General features: G+C 39.8%; 1 protein-coding gene across 2 annotated transcripts in view; it reads right to left on the bottom strand.

Annotated features, from left to right (window-relative positions):
• PIGR (polymeric immunoglobulin receptor) overlaps positions 1-11069 on the bottom strand; it is a 51282-nt gene extending 40213 nt beyond the window's left edge. For both annotated transcript variants that reach the window (XM_061630358.1, XM_061630357.1), the window contains exon 1: positions 10923-11069. The gene's annotated coding sequence lies outside the window, so the exon portion shown is untranslated. The remainder of the gene's footprint in view (positions 1-10922) is intronic.
• Between the last annotated feature and the right edge of the window lie 2760 nt (positions 11070-13829).

Raw genomic sequence — 13829 nt, 5'->3', positions numbered from 1 at the left:
TCACAGGAATATTGTGAGAAGAAAATGGGTGAGCAGAGAACCATGCACGCCATCCTGACTTCTTTGGAGGAACAGTGGGCTAAAATGGAATAAACACATTGTACTTTGGGTATCAATATCCACCCTAACCTCATTTACACTTCTTAAGGTAGGCAGACTATTGGCCATGCTTGCTGGCGTTGATGGGAGTTGTACTTCAGTTGCTGGCCTGGGCTCCTTCTGCGAGAAAGGGCGGGATATAAATCTAATAAATAATAAATAAACATCTGGAGGGCCAAAGGTGCCCCACCTTGGCCTACAGCCCCCAACCCTCTTTTGTATGGCAACAACTCACTGCCAGTAACTCACAGCCCTTCTATCTTTAGAAAGACTCACTGTGTTCTTGAAGCCCACTTCCTCCAACTCCTTGCCTCAACCACAAATCCTTGCTCTTCAGTCTACCGCCTATTCTTTTTTTCCCTCCCAACATCATGTCTTGGCCATTCTCCCAGTTCTTAGCACTCCTGACTCCCATCTCTGCCTCTCAACCCTAATACTATGGAATTTCTTCAGATGCTCTATTCTCATTAGTTCGTCTTGCCTCAGGTTCCTGTCTCCCTCAAGCCTCCTCCTCCACCTATCATCCCTAAGTTCCTGTTTCTTAGTCCAGTTTTTTTTTCCCTTCAGCCACCTCGGCTCTCTGGCCTTAGCTTTCCTATCTCAGGTCCCAGGCTTCCCTATGATGATATTCTTGTACTATGATCAGTGTTGGCTCCAGATTGAGGAGGTTAATGCAAAATGCCTTCAATGGCACCTCATACGTGAGTGGACCTGCCTCATTGACACTGTCACCATGTGCTTTTGTTCATTCTCCTTCTCAGCACCCAGTCTGCCCAGAAGCTAAGGCCAAGGCAAGTGGAGGCTGCAGCTCCTTCTCACTGCTCGTTTGCATGCTTGGAGAGGACAGGTGAACAGGCAGCAACAGCAAGGAAGATGAGGAGGACCAGGAAGCTCTAGGAGTCAGCAGTGGGGGCCCTGATGTGGGCCTTGAGTCTTGACAAGTGCCAGACAGTGCCAACTCCTTATGCCAGCCCCACCATCGAGGTTCTTTTAGTCCTGATCAAATTAATCATGTTCCCTTTCCTCACACAAACTGAGCTGTAAACATTGTCAATTTAGTTCCATGAGCCACTGGAATGTTTAGATCATGAACTTTCTGCACCATTGCACTAGCTCAGACAATCAGTGCAGGAGCACAAGCAAAACACGATATAAATTACTGAAATGTGAATAATATTGAGTTATTTAATTATGGTAAATTGCAGTTGCAGTTAAGATTAGAAATATAGGCACCCATAAATGGTGGAGCCTCTGCTCAGCTGAAGTGAAAATGCCCTAGACATTCTATCAACTAGAACATATCCCATTGCGATGGTTCTGCTATTTCCCTTTTACTGTTATGGATAATGTCCCAGATGAAACAGTTATGTACGATGGAAGGAAGCATGAGGGAACACAGCAGGCTGGGGCAATATAAGGTATGGCAAGCGTTCATATAGGAATATGTGCATGTTTGCCAACTGGGGGAAATGTTAGGAGTGCTCTGGCTACCCCCCCCCTTTGGTTCATTCAGAGCCGAAGAGATGGCAAAGCCTGAAGTATTTGGACTACATTTCCCACCCACTCCCACAACCCGTCTCTTGATTCATTGTGCCTTCTGGAAGAACTGCGAAAAGAGGACAGGAGCAAAGACAACCTGTTAGCAGTTCCAGAGAAACATGCAGACCCTGAAGAAAATGTTATCTTCTTTCTTGGCGGATTTCTCTAATGCTTAGCAGAGAAATCCCATTGTTGAACACAGTGTCAGAAGAGCAGAACGAGGTCATTTTCAGAGTGTCAGTGAGAAATACATTCACAGCATAAGATCCCCTCATACCCAGACCCCTCCTTTTCACTTTGATTTGTAAGTAAGAAAGTGTTTGAGAGCAGGTTGTGAGACACAATATGGTGATCTGAGCTCCAACTTGTAAGTACATTCTCAAGGAACACAGCACAGGATTTCAGGTCACAGGTTGGGAAGGGAGTCTGTGTCTTGGTGCAAACAAACCTTGAGGCAAAGAGATTCCTCCCTGCCTTCTGGACAGAACTCTGTCACATCACTGCCGTGGTATTCCACTGCCCCCACCCTTGGGCCTAAGATAGGTAACTTCTGCTACCTGCCCTTTCTTGTAGCAGAAGGGACCTTTTATCTCTTTAGTTTAGGTTCACCCAGTAATTTTCTTTTGCTATTCTTCCATTTTCTTCCAATAAAAGAAAGCTTTGCTTTAGCCTGGTTTGGATCTACATTTCTTGGGTTATACACACACTATGTAGGCACATTTCAGGGCAAAGCACCTGGTTTATTTCTAGCAAAAGATCCCCCTCCTCTCTAAGAGGCGCGTTTAAAGAAATACGCGGATGGCAGGTTCACACATGATGATTGCCAATAGACATGTGTGTAACACATGATAAATGGAAAAGAGGATGAAATTTAGTAAAAGACATTTCTTTGGCCTTGAGATTTTCCAGTATATGTCAGAATTCTCTGAGATTTACCGCTGGCGTCCTAAATTTTAAGAATTACCAATAAATGTCAACAATCATTGATTTAAATTCTGGTGTAGTCCATAACAAATATATTATTAAATGCACTCATCTCAAGAAACATTTATATCTGCATGGAAAGAATAAATGCATATTCAAAATCAACATAAACATGATGAGTCAATCTGACACAATTACCACACAAATTCAGGAATAAAAATAACAGTGTATAATGGTTCCTTCTCAAACTGGGCGGAAGTAATGAGTGGGGTACCACAGGGCTCGGTCCTGGGCCCAGTGCTCTTTAACATTTTTATTTACGACTTGGATGAGGAGATACAAAGCATGCTTATCAAATTTGCAGATGATACAAAATTGGGGGGCATAGCTAATACTATGGAAGACAGAAACAAAATTCAAAGAGACCTTGATAGGCTGGAGCATTGGGCTGAAAACAACAGAATGAAATTCATCAAGGATAAATGCAAAGTTCTACACGTAAGAAAAAGAAACCAAATGCACAGTTATAAGATGGGGAATACTTGGCTCAGCAGTACGACATGTGAGAATGATCTTGGAATTGTCGTTGATCACAAGCTGAATATGAGCCAACAGTGTGATGTGGCTGCAAAAAAGGCAAATGCTATATTGGGCTGCATTAACAGAAGTAGAGTTTCGAAATCGCGTGAAGTACTAGTTCCCCTCTATTCAGCACTGGTTGGGCCTCATCTTGAATACTGCATCCAGTTCTGGTCTCCGCACTTCAAGAAGAAGGATGCAGACAAACTGGAACAGGTTCAGAGGAGGGCAACAAAGATGATCAGGGAACTGGAAACAAAGCCCTATGAGGAGAGACTGAAAGAACTGGGCGTGTTTAGTCTGGAGAAGAGAAGACTGAGGGGAGATATGATAGCACTCTTCAAGTACATGAAAGGTTGTCACATAGAGGAGGGCCGGGATCTTGATCGTCCCAGAGTGCAGGACACAGAATAATGGGCTCAAGTTGCAGGAAGCCAGATTTTGCCTGGATATCAGGAAAAACTTCCTAACTGTTAGAGCCATATGACAATGGAACCAATTAGCTAGAGAGGTAGTGGGCTCTCCGACACTGGAGGCATTCAAGAGGCAGCTGGACAGCCATCTGTCGGGAATGCTTTGATTTGGATTCCTGCACTGAGCAGGGGGTTGGACTCGATGGCCTTGTAGGCCCCTTCCAACTCTATTATTCTAGGATTCTAGGATTCTAGGATTCAGGATGGCAAAGAAAGGTTTAGTGATGAAAGTATGTCAAACATTCAAAAGAAAAATATAAAGGAAAGCAACACAAGTTCTGTCATCATTTCTGGCAACAGAAAAAAACGAGGCTGCCAGAACAAACAGAATTTGACTAGCAGATTTAAATCACTGATGCATATCAGGCAGCGGGAAGTTGTGGTAGAGGCAAACTTTGATCTGAACAGATGGATTTGCATTTCTCTTCTCTCACTGACTGGCTACATAGTGGTTTAGAGTATTTTTAAAATTCTTGTTACTGCCACGTATTTTTTATGAGAAAACTAATCCTGTTCGCAGCCTTGAGCTTTCAGTAAACAGCTGGTGCAAAATCATGCAAGCCAGAGAGATACAGCTTGTTTCATGCTGCATATACATTTAAAGCACTCTGTCTCACCAAAGAATCCTGGGAACTGTTTTTTATCCCTCACAGAGCTACAATGCCAAGCACCCTTAAACTACAATTCCAAGGTTTCTTTTGGAGAGAGGGTGTGTGCTTTAAATGTATGGTGTGTAGCCTTGGTGTCAAAGCTATCTGGAAACTGATAATGTAGCCTATTTCTCTGAAGTGAATCTTATTTCATTCAAAGGGCAATCTAAGTTGTAATTTATGGATTACCTCTTACATGTGTGCCAAGGTGATTTACAAACATATAATAAAAATCAGGTAAAAATAGTGAAAAATAACTGAAGATAGGTTTAAAATAGTACAAAATGAACACCTATGGCAGAGACCTTTTCATTTACCCAGAAAAGTTTTTAAAACAAAAATGTCTTCAATTATTTCCAGAAAGTACAGGTATTGGGCACCTATCATATCTCAACAGGAATGCTATTCCACAGAACAGGGACAGCCACCCTGAAAGCCCTGCTCTGAGTTACAGTGGAGCGGTCTTTTGAGATTTTGGGGGTTTGAAGGAGAAACTATTCTGCACAATGCTGTGACCTATATTGTTTACTAATAGGCAAAAAACCTTGTGGTTTAAGAATGTACCTATAGTCAACAGATATTTGCATCAAACTTTAAGAAGCAGTGAGTTTGGGCAGCTATAGTGAATGCACCAGGGCAGCAGGAGATCTAACCTCCTTTCTGAGATATTGGATTGCCATACAAAGTTGTCAAAATGCAAACACCATTTGGGTTGGTCTTTCACAGTCCAATCCATTTCCTGTGTAGCTTGGAAGAATTGGGTAACGTTCCTCTGAGCATATGGTGAGTGGTGAAAACACCTGCAATCAGCCCAAAGAATAGAAAGAAGACGTGCTGTGCTGATCTTCTTTTAGCAGGGAGGAAGCAACATTATTAAGACAGTTGATATAGTTCAGATGGTCACTTTGAATATGTCTGATTTACTTTGCAATTTTAGTGAAGTTTCCTATAGGAAATCATTTTCTTTTGTTTCTATCAAGATGGACAATTGCATTTTTTGCATGTTTGTTGGTGTTCTTCTTACTTTGCTTCTTATCTGTGTTACTACTGTTCCTACAGACAATCTTAGAAAATTATATTTCTCTCATTATTCATCCTAGAAATCTGTGTCAAATTTATTTTTATTAATTTCAAAGCCTTTTTCTTGGTCAATGTCATATGATGGTGAAGACAGCCTTTTGTGTTTCAATCTGGAGATTACGGTCTATTTCTATTTTAGGTGCATTAGCAGTTGAATCTGAAACTGCAGTTTGATGTAAAATCAGACTGATTACAATATGTTGCTACTTAAGCAATGACTCTAGCTGTTGGAAAAAACAAACTTGGCCTGCCCAAGATGAATGTTTTCAGCCTGCTGTGCTTGAACTACTCCACTAAAGAAAAGGCGGGCACGATCAATTAAAAACATAGAACACACCTAGAATTTTGTTAGAATATATTTCACCTCCCACTGTTGTATCTTGTGCAAACTGACACACTCCTCATGTCCATTGGAAACTATTGTGCAGAATAGTCAGTGTCATTATTCCACAATTGTTTTTGGAGCTTTTTTTTTTAGTGTTGCAAAGTGTTGCTGTACTTCACATATTCACAGAAACATAAGCAAAAGAGAATGATTTACTATAGGAAACTTCACTAAAATTGCACAGTAAATCAAACATATTTAAAGTGACTATCTGAACTATATCAACTGTTTTAATATTGTTGCTTCCTCCCTGCTAAAACAAGATCAGCACAGCACATGTCTTCTTTCTATTATTTGGGCTGATTGAAGATGTTGCCACCACTCACCATATGCTCAGAGACACATGCTACCAAATTCTTCCAAGCTACACAGCAAGTGGATTGGACTGTGAAAGACCAACTCAAATGGTGTTTGCATTTTGACAAATTTGTAGGGCAGTCCAATATCTGAGAGAGGAGGTCAGGTCTCCTGCTCCCCTGCTGCATTCACTATAGCTGCCCCATTCCCCTGCTTTGTAAAGTGTGATAAAAATATCTGTTGGCTATAGGTACATTCTTTAACGGCAAGTTTTTTTTGCCTATTAAATTTCTCTGCTTTTTAATCAGGGAGATAAGAAATGGGATCCTGTGCAGGTTTGCTGAGAATGGATTGATCAGTTGCATGCTTATTGAGTTCAGTGGGATTTACTCCCCTGCAATCATGCTTAGGATAGGTAAAACTGGCCATGGGGAGGGGGGCCTGGAGTTGGCAGGGGAGGAGGAAAAAGGAAGAGGGGAGGAGAAAAAGAAGGGAGGAGGAAGGGAGAGGAGAGGGGAAGGAGGGGAAAGGCAGGTCTTATTGAGTTCAGTGGGATTTACCCCCCTGCAAGCATGCTTAGGATAGGTAAAACTGGCCAAGGGGGAGGAGAAAGAGGAGGAGGGGGAAGGAGTAGATTGGAAGGGGATGGGGAGGGGAGGGGAGGGGTGAAGGAAGGGAGAGGGAATGGGCAAGAGGGAGGGGATAGGAGGAGAGGAGGGCAGGTTTGATCATTTGCATGCTTTTTGAATTCAGTGGGATTTACTCCTTTGCAATCAAGCTTGAATAGGTGAAATCTACCTGGGGGAGGAGCAGGGAGGGGATAAGGAGGGCAGGAATGGTAGGGGGAGGGAGAAAGGGGGAGGGGAGGAGATTGGGTGGGTGTTCAAGAGTTGCTAGGAAATGCCCTGTTCCCCTCACAGAGCTTCAGTCAGAGCAGCTGGCTGTTAAACCACTCTGGCCACTGGAGCTCTGTGAGGGGAATAGGAGTCTCCTCTCAGCACCCTTCACAAGAAGGGAAGCCATGACTGACTAAGGTGAAATAAAGATCTGCCGTGGGTGTGGCCCCCTGATTAGGCAAGTCCAGCAGCTGTGAGTCTGGATTTTAGAACACTGACAGTTGGTTCTTACTGAGCATGCCCAGCCTTATTGTTGAGTTCAAAGCATTTGAACTTTTAAGGCATTTTTGAGGCATTTTTTAAACTTTTAAACTGCAAAAGATGAAGGTCAGAGTATGGGGCAAAGTCAGGAATAGGATTACAGGTACTCTGTGAACATGGCTGATTTTTAATTAATATCAACAGATTATGAGAACTCTGACAAAAAAAAGTCCAAAAGGGCTCTGGTTTTTCTCTCTCTCTTTTTGCACTTTGAACTCTTGATTCTCTCTGACTGTTTTGTGTATTGCCAAGAAAATTTAGAGGGTTGTTAAGCAAGCGTTTCTGAGTTCAGGACTATAAATTTTGTAAGGTTTTGTTTCGAAATGACATGGGAAGCATCAGAATGGCATGGGGGTATTTTCAATTTAACATTGCGGAATGCAAAAAATCCATAATGATTAGTATACAGCCACTCTTGTGGCTGTGTAATATCATATCTCTATAATAATAATGACACTGTGGTGTAATTAATTTGTGCATTTGTGTGCTTTGTTCTTAAGTTAATAATACAACTACAATGGCTTCCTTATGGGTGAGTCATCTAATCTAAGAACTAATCTAGGACAACTAGTAGTGTTGTTAAGGTAGAAATGAAGTTAAATTCACAAGAAAAGGTAAAAAATATTCAGAAAACTAAAAAACAAATATTAATGAAAAATATGGAAGAAAATATTAAAGTTCATTTTCAAAGTGAAACAGACTTTATGAACTCTCCTTTTTAACACTTTCATTTATTTCTATCTAATTTGATTTCCTATTTCTATATCTATATCTAATGTGTGTTTTAGGGGCAACGTAGGGGAAAAGTGATTAATGTGAATAATAATTTATTTATTATTTATTTATTAATTACACTTTTATACCGCCCCATAGCCGAAGCTCTCTGGGCGGTTTACAACATAAAAGCAACATACCATCATATTTGGTACAATTGATAGTAAAAGAAAATGAATATATTACATTTTAAATAAGCATAACTGAACAATAAATCGCAAGCAATATACATATCTTCAAAAACAAAATATAACAATTATAAAAATATCTAGACAAAAATAAAAGAAAACTATACATCACATTATAAAACATAAACTGAACAATAAATCTTATACAATTCATCAAAAGCAGAAAAAAACAATTGTAAAATATGTCTAATAACAGTTATAAAATATGTCTCAAACAAAGTTTTCTACTGTCCCATTGTGCTTGCACCCATTCAGCAGCCTCATGGAGAATGTGCACATAATCTGTCCTTGAAGAGGGAACTGTGCACATTTCTCAGTCAATATTCATAATCAGTCAATATTCATAATCTCCTACAGACTTTGGGGAATGTGCATATATTGACTGTAGATACTCTGGCCATTATGTACATGAATGTACAATATTCAGATTATGAATATTGACTGGGATATGTGCATAGTTCCCTCTTCAAGGACAGATTATGTGCACATTCTCCATGAAGCCGAGTGAGGATGCACAATGGCTAATTATTATACACATTAACCACTTACATTTTCCATAAATTTTCAATTAAAACATCAAAAACTGATTCACTCACAAATATTAAAACACTGACTGCTCGTCACACTGCTAAGATGTAAAAGTAAGTAGTTCAAACTGCAGAAGAAAGGAGAAAACTAGGAATGGGCCTTCTGGAAAATATATTTTTTCTCCCCACTCTGAGATATAACAACTTCCTCTCACAAGGACTGACAACCCTCATTCCAAACTTCTGTAAAAGTATACAGAAGCAGATTAATTTGATATCCCTTTTTAAAAAAAAAATCTGGCTTTCGTGACAAAAAGAAATGTAAGAAATCTCGTCTATTTAAATGTTAATAAATTTAATAATACACCACACTTTCATATTGTGTCCCCCAAACCACTAAAACTTATCAGTGCAGCCCTAAGTGAAATCTGTAGACCTCAATTGCAGTCCAGTGATAGAAAAGTTTCCCCTTCCTTTTGTTAGGACATCAGTCCTGCCATTCTTATTAATTTATTATTTATTATTATTTGATTTATATCCTGGCCTTCCTCCAAGCAGGAGCCTGGGGCGGCAAACAAAAGCACTAAAAACACTTTAAAACATCATAAAAACAGACTTTAAAATACATTAAAACAAAACATCTTTAAAAACATTTTTTTAAAAAAGCTTTGAAGACATCTTTAAAAAAAGGTTAAAAACATATTTAAAAGCAATTCCAACGCAGGCGCAGTCTGGTATAAGGTCTGGTTGAACTGGTATAAGGACTGGTTAAAAGGCTTGTTGAACGAGGAAGGTCTTTAGTAGGTGCCGAAAAGATATCAGAGATGGCACCTGTCTAATATTTAAGGGGAGGGAATTCCACAGGGTAGGTGCCGCTACACTAAAGGTCCATTTCTTAACTACTGTACTTAACTACTGTAAGTTGGGGGAGTTATGCTTAGTAAAATTTCCTTTATGAAGGCTTGCTGGGTAGGTTTAGCCTATGCTAAGGGATTGACTGGGGTTAATGTAGGATTTTTCTTCCCGGTTACATTGGCTAGTGACTGACCATGGCCTTTGTTTTGACTTCACCTGCAGAACTTGATTTGGCTTATAGCATGAGGCATCTGCAGCCATTTTACATGCACCTTTCTGGAACACACTGATATTCTGCATGTGACAATTACCATTTAGATTAAATAAGTGGAGGTGATATTTTCATAACAAGGAGTAGAATCAGATGGTCATTTAGTCCCTTACAATACCTAAAGTTCTTACTCTGTTTCAATGTAAGCAACAATTTGAGGTGAATCTGCAGATTACTGCTCTGATAAAGTATCTTAGAAATTTCAAGGGAAGCAAAAATAAATGTGATAATTATTCAAATCCTTGGGTAGGTTTCACATAACCTTGGATTGCCACTGAATTCTACCTATAGCAGAATTTGATGTGAATTTGGAGGTGCCTGCTGAGATAAAAATCTAAAAGTTATAATAGTGCTCAGCTGCAGCTCTCATCCCAAGAAAGCCCATCATATCAGCCTGGTGGTGGGTCTGGTGATATGCAGGGACTTTGTTCAAGTGGAGAGCGCCTATGAGTGATGTGCTGCTCCATATGGCACTCTTTAGGCACAATCCCTGCGCATCATGCAGCCTCATGTAACTATGGCCTTCTCCTCTCCTGCCACCATCACCAAGTGCCATACAATCTACAGCAACAGGTCACTCTGCCTATCGCCTATCGCTCAGTGACAGCATCTGAGTGGTGTTTTCAGCCCCTTCTCAACACACACACACACACACCCAAAATAATAAACAATGGATGTATGAAGGATTCCATAAGATTCTCTATGTACCTAATCAGTCCTTCTTTAACATCCATTTTAAAATATACAGCTAGCCTGAATTCCTAAGCACATTGACCAGAAGGAAGTCAAGGAGACTTTTCTCAGGTAAACAGGGTTAAGATTGATCGAGGTGTGTGTATAAAATATGTCCTACAACTAATGTTTAAAAGAACCTCCACAGTCCCAAAATAAATTGCATGATTTGCAATGACTGCAATACAAAATGATCAAAATAATTGTAGAGAGTATATTTGGATCCCTACAGACTGACCCTCTAAATATGAAGTCTAAGCTTATACAGCCTGGAAATCAACATTTCCTCTTTAAAAATTGTGGTGGTGTTTTGTTGTTGTTTGCCAACTCATATTACAAATGCAGCAATATAGTTTCACACATCTATGGAATAGTAAATAAGCATTACTCACACTCCAGATTAGTTGGGCACTGGTGCAAATTCACCTTTTCTCTTCTGTTTAATCCTCCTCCTAAGTCAAAAATCTGACCCCTGAGATGCTTCTTCTGTTTGTCCCTGGGCTCCCTAAGTACAGCTGGCACAACAATGGATTTCTCAGGAACTGAAAGTGTTGTAAGACCTCCTCTAAATTCCAGCCCTGCACATCCATCCACGGGTTGAGACTTCTTAAAGGAATATCATCCCTCAAATGTACACAGCTATACAATGATTGTTCATGTGATCTACACGCTACATTTATTTAATTATACATTTATCTCCTTGGACATATCCAGTCAATCAGACAAAAATGTCCCAAACACATTTTAGAGGCTTTCCAGGCTTTTTGTTTTTTGGCGGGGGAGGTATTAATGTGCCATGTGATATTACTTTTTTGTTAAAGGAGATCAGTATTTATTATTTGCAAAATGTATACTCCACCCCATCAACTTAGCTCTCACAGTAGGTTACAGTGAATAAAAATATCAAAAGCTATCATTTTCCTCCAGGTATCATTTCTGTTACAAGGATATAACACTTCACCAGCACACAAATCACAATATTATTTCAGTGGGGGGAAATGCCATTTTATTTTGACTATTCAGTTAGAGCATCAGATACAACACCACATGCTGTGTTGAATGTGGTTGTATAACTGTCATGGATAAATACTGGACAGTGGCTGTGGCTCCACAAATAAAGACTTCTCATGACATTTTGTAAATTTTGTTTAAAAAATAGAAGTGTTAAACATGAACAAGATTGCCCACTTGCCTTACACCAATGCCCTGTCACTGAGGCAGGTGATGGCTTTTTAACTTTTCAAAGTTCTAGCAAGCAGCATTAAAAATATTTCCCATGTTGGTTATTAGGTAATGTTTTTTCCTAGTTTTGACAAATAATACAGAATTCCAAGTGTACTAGTCCATGGATGCATTATTGATCTTTTCCTTTCTCTTTTCTCCAGAAGGCAAGCAGGGAAATATCTAGAGGAATGGCTTGGCTTGATGGGCCTACTTTGAAGGTTGAACTAGGTAACAGTCCCTTTCCCTTATAGGTTTGTACAATGAGGAACAAGGAAAGCCATCTATGGTAACACAAGGAGTGAGCAAGGAGGGAAAGCACAACATAAACTGCTGACATTTCAGTTTCAAAAAGGTACAATCTAAGAATGATAGCAGTAGCGCCAACAAAACTAAAAGCACTTCCAGATGTCTCTAACCAAAGTTATTATCCAGGTTGAGGAATGAAATGGCAGATCAATTCTGAGGAGTCATGCACTACAATAAGTTCATTCAAAATGAAAACTCGTCCTAGACTGCAGGACACGGAATAATGGGCTCAAATTACAGAAAGCCAGATTTCAACTGAATGTGAGGAAAAACTTCTTAACTGTTAGAGCGGTATGACAGTGGAACCAATTAGCTAGGGAGGTGGTGGGCTCTCCAACACTGGAGGCATTCAAGAAGCAGCTGGACAGCGACCTGTCAGGTATGCTTTAATTTGGATTCCTTCACTGAGCAGGGGGTTGGACTTGATGGTCTTGTGGGCCCCTTCCAACTCTACAATTCTATGATTTACAGCAGGAGTGGACAGAAGATAGATCAGGATCTACTGGTAGATCTCTGGGTGATATGAAGTGGATCAGGAAGGATTTCTGGCTCCCAACAATGGAAACAATAAAATGACTTCCCACCACCAACCCATAATTAAAATGAAGAAAGCTGGGGGAGGGTGGAACCAGAAGTGGATTTGGTTGTTGTTGTTATTGTTTGGAAGGACTGTGAACTCAAAATAAATTCCTGGGCTCAAAATTCTTCACTTCTAAGTGTGTGTCTTTGGCACCATGCTCTGCTTCACGGATCTTGGAATTCTAGCATAAAACAAAGTAGATTCCAGAAGCCTGAAGTCTGCCTACCTTTGATTTACAGCTCTCTCACTAAGGTGGCTTGGAAAACCTGAAGTTCAGGCTTTTTCGTTGTTTGCTTTTATACACACATAAATTTGATGGACAAGGATTTTCTAAAACAAAAACTAAAAGCTCTTTTCAGTTTGTATTCATCCCCAGAGTAAACAAGCAATGACAATAAACATGATCTTGGTACACTTCTTCCTGATTGTTAAGATTCACTTCCAGCAAATTAGATCTTGTTATTAGGCATAAGAGATTTGCATCATCCATCCAGCGTTGAATGAAAAGTATCCCTAGCCCAAAGTAACTTCATTCTCCCATGCTACATACAGCTCACCTAAATATTGCTTCTCGTCTGTGGTTCCATGCTATATAGAAAGTACGTGAGGACGAAAAATCCCATTAAGGTTGTTGTTGTACAAATGTCTTTTCAAAACCTCAAACACACAAGAAACAAGAAAATGCAAGCAAAAGTCAGCCGTTATTATCTGTGTATAATAACCACTTGCACAATCACTATGATTTATTATGCGCTGTGCTATTAGCCTAGGAGTTAGCAGCATGATCATGAACAAAGCTCAATTGCTGGCTGCATTTCTTGACAATCATCTCCATAGTTTTGCAACCAATTCAGATTTTATTATTTGTACAGAAAGAAAGTAAAACACACCAAACTTCCCTATTTGGGCCATTAGAACAGCCTGACAAATACACTTATTTATTTATTTATTTTATTACATTTTTAAACCGCCCTATAGCGATAAGCTTCCAGGGCGGTGTACAGCATAATAAAACAGGTTAAAATACAAGTGGATGTAAATACAATACACAATAAAACATAATTAAAAAATTTTCAAATTTAAATTCAAGTTTTAAAATTTTTAAAATGCCTGGGCAAAGAGGTAGGTCTTTACCTGGCACCGAAAAGATAACAGAGATGGCACCAGGCGTATCTCGTCAGGGAGGGCG

The sequence above is a fragment of the Rhineura floridana genome, chromosome 6 (genome assembly GCF_030035675.1).
Source record: "Rhineura floridana isolate rRhiFlo1 chromosome 6, rRhiFlo1.hap2, whole genome shotgun sequence".
Classification (NCBI taxonomy): Eukaryota; Metazoa; Chordata; class Lepidosauria; order Squamata; family Rhineuridae; genus Rhineura; species Rhineura floridana.
This window is presented reverse-complemented; position numbering and strand designations above follow the sequence as displayed.